The 3,283-nt window shown below is 49.7% G+C and overlaps 1 long non-coding RNA gene across 1 annotated transcript in view; it reads left to right on the forward strand.

The window, feature by feature from the left end:
- LOC104996589 overlaps nucleotides 1-3,283 on the forward strand; it is a 4,796-nt gene continuing 1,513 nt past the window's right edge. Inside the window, exons 1-2 of the long non-coding RNA XR_826216.1 lie at nucleotides 1-34; nucleotides 157-235. This is a non-coding gene — a long non-coding RNA (uncharacterized LOC104996589). The remainder of the gene's footprint in view (nucleotides 35-156; nucleotides 236-3,283) is intronic.

A 3,283-nucleotide genomic window follows, 5' to 3' on the forward strand; every position in this document is an offset into this window, starting at 1 on the left:
CCAAATCAACCCCGTCTATGTCGACGCCTTCAAAGTAAGTCACACCTTTCCCCAAGCCGCCTGTGGCCCGCCCATCCCACCACCATCGTGAGCACGGAGATCCGTGAGCAGCAGTCCACAAGTGAGCTGAGAATCTTGCGTTCTTTTTCCCTCCAGGAGTGTTTTAAGATGCCACAGTCTTTAGGGGCATTAGGAGGAAAACCAAATAACGCCTATTATTTCATAGGATTCTTAGGTAAGAAAAGAGTAATCACAAGTAAGTCACCGTGGGCTAGGGGAGGGTGGGCACAACAAGGTCTGCATGGAAGACCAGGCAATTCCAGTTAGGAGGCCCTGGCCTAGCCTGGAGATGCTGTGGCCTATAGGCAGCTCATCCTGCCTGTAGGTGTTACAGGAGGGTAACACCTACCTGTGCCTCACAGAGACCAGTGTCTCCGTCTCTTTCCCTCTCAATATGATGGTGCCATGGCTGTGTTCACACTGGACGACCCCAAGGTCACAGCATTGCTTCAGCACCTCTTTTTTCCTCTGGGACCCAGAGCGGCAGGGCTTCACTTCCCTGGCCTTGCCGATCTCCTTCTAACTGGAGCTTGGGCATTTGGGCCAGGAGCCATCTTCTGACTTCCCAAGACCACACAGCTGGGCCTCCTAGGTTATTGTTCAGAGGCTTGACTGGGTGGAAATTAGAGGAGGTGAAAACAGAGGTATCCCTTTTATGATAGTGGAGGCTCAGCCTTAAAACAGCTAACCTAATGTGGATCCTGATGAGCAGCCCGACATTCCTGCCTCAGTGGACACCTCTGGAAACCCCGCCATCTTCCTCACTAGCTGTGACCAGAGACATTGAAGGCCCTTGGCACAAAAAAGGAGCAGCCTGGCTCTTCTAAACTTTCACGTGCACATGAATCACCTTGAGATTAACATGCAGGTTCAGCAGGTCTGGGGTGGAGCCTGAGAGCCTGCATTTCTCACTAGGTAGGGCAGGTGCTGCTGGTGCCACACTTTGAGTACCAAGGGCCTACCTGGTTAGTGCGACAGAGTAAGGGAGCAATGTGGCCAGGGAAGCGGAATACCGCCACCTCTGGCAGGAGTGGGCTTTGAGGAACTTATGAGTTTAGGGTACAAAGGAGAGCCAGAGCAGGCGTGGGGAATGGTGTGAGGGATGTGCAGAGGACACAGTGAGATGAGCTTGGCCACCCCCCCAACCCATCTCTTCCTCAGAGATTCAGAGAGGTGAGGTAAGTGGGAACAGACAGACCTGGCCCCTGTATGTGGCCTGCCTCCCACTGGCTCGGTGTGTGACAGAGTTCGCGAGGCAACTCTTTCAGTCTCAGGTTCCCTTTATGTAAAATAGGGCTGACCCCCAGCTCACCATGTTGTCAGCTCACAGTAAAGCACTCAGTAAAGAGCCAGCCTAACCCCAATGCTTCTTTCAGCTGCTTACTCTTCTCTCCTTAAGGTGGGGTTTCTCTGCAGTTGCTGGGCTCGCTCTCGAACGCTGCCACCTCCTGGTCGAGCTTGAGAACTACAGCTTGATGGAACACTTGAAACGTGGAGGCTTTTACTTTCTAAAGTTCAAAACCCAGTAGTTGGAGTTTTATAAATTTAGATGTTCTCTGTTTCTAAGCTTCTGGGTTCCTGTCAAAGGAACTCTTGCAAAAATCTATTTCCTATTGTCTGTGCTTGAAGACAAACTGAAAACAGGTTGGAAAATAATTGTGGAGGGATCTCAATGAATTCCTGGGCACCCTGGCCTCCTTATCCCAGGTTACCCAGAGAGAATTTGCCAAGTTGTCACAGCTCTGCTTCTCCTGGGGGCCCCTGGGCTGGGGAGACTTTGGTGGGGTTGGACTGCTTATGAAAGAGGCGTGACAATCCCCAGTTCCCAAAACAGAGGTTTACATAGTGTCCACTTGCCCAGTAATTTCATAAATCTTTTGTTTAACCTTTACTTGAGGCTCCAAAGTCACCTCAACTCCCCCTTTCTGACTCACCCAGTTACTGTATTAGGTTTGGGGTGGGGGACCTGATTGATAGAACGTCTGAAGGGAGGGGACAGATGACAGCTTCCATTTTCTGAACCAGGAACTCTACAGAGGGTACTCTCTCTTCCTCCATCCCCCTTTCTCTCTCCATGTATGTGTGTATATATATATATAATTTATCATTATAATGGCTTCCCCAATGGCTCAGCAGTTAAGAAGCACCTGCAATGCAGGAGACTGGGGTTTGATTTCTGGGTCAGGAAGATCCCCTGGAAAAGGGAATGGCAACCCACTCCAGTATTCTTGCCTGGATTATTCTATGAACACAGGAACCTGACAGGCTACGGTCCATGGGGTCGAAAAATTTGGACATGACTGAAGTGACTTAGAAGCAGTAGCAGCAGCAGCTAACATACCCCCTTGCTTCTCTAGTGGTCTCTTGCCCAGTAGGAAGCTGGGAGATGCTCCTGGTGTACAAGACTGTGGCCTGGCTGGGCGATTTTTTCTGCTTAGAGAAGAGATGTTTGTCTCCTGTGGTTTGGTAGAGGGTGCCACCTGGAGCTCTTGTCACATGAACTGGGTGTCTACAGATGGTGGACCTGCCTGCTCCTTCTTCTCGGGCCTCGTCGGAGACCTTGATACAGTCCCCATGTAATTTCTAGGGCTTTTTCAATCTACTGTATCTCTTTTAAGCAATGTCAGAAATAGTCCAGCCCACAGAGCTCCACTACACATTCATGCATACATACACATACAGATATACACAAACACATGGAAAAGGGCCAGACTCAGAGAGGACACTGTTATTATTCCTAGTACCTTAAACCAAACGCTTCGCTGGTGGCTCAGCACTAAAAGAATCTTCCTACCAATGCAGAAGACGCAGGATCCTCTGGAGGAAGAAATGCTTTCTTTCCTGTCAAAGATTGACCACTGGTTTGAACTAAAAACTTGGGCTAGTCAGTAAGTTACTTTATTTCTATAAATAAGTCTATGATCCACATCTATTGACCAAGTCCTGACGAAGTCAGACACATGGCTGTGCAATTTTTGAATGAGCATGTGGGCATGCTTAGTCACTCAGTCATGTCTGACTGACCCCATGTTTGCGACCCCATGGACTATAGCCCGCAGGCTCCTCTGTCCATGGGGATTCTCCAGGCAAGAATACTGGAGTGGGTTGCCAAGGCCTCCTCTAGGGGATCTTCCCAAGTCAGGGATTAAACTCAGGTCTCCCACGTTGCAGGCAGATTCCTTACTGTCTGAGCCACCAAGGAAGCCCAAAGGAGCATGAACCC

This window comes from Bison bison, unplaced genomic scaffold, assembly GCF_000754665.1.
Source record: "Bison bison bison isolate TAMUID 2011002044 unplaced genomic scaffold, Bison_UMD1.0 scf7180017851504, whole genome shotgun sequence".
NCBI classification, from domain to species: domain Eukaryota; kingdom Metazoa; phylum Chordata; class Mammalia; order Artiodactyla; family Bovidae; genus Bison; species Bison bison.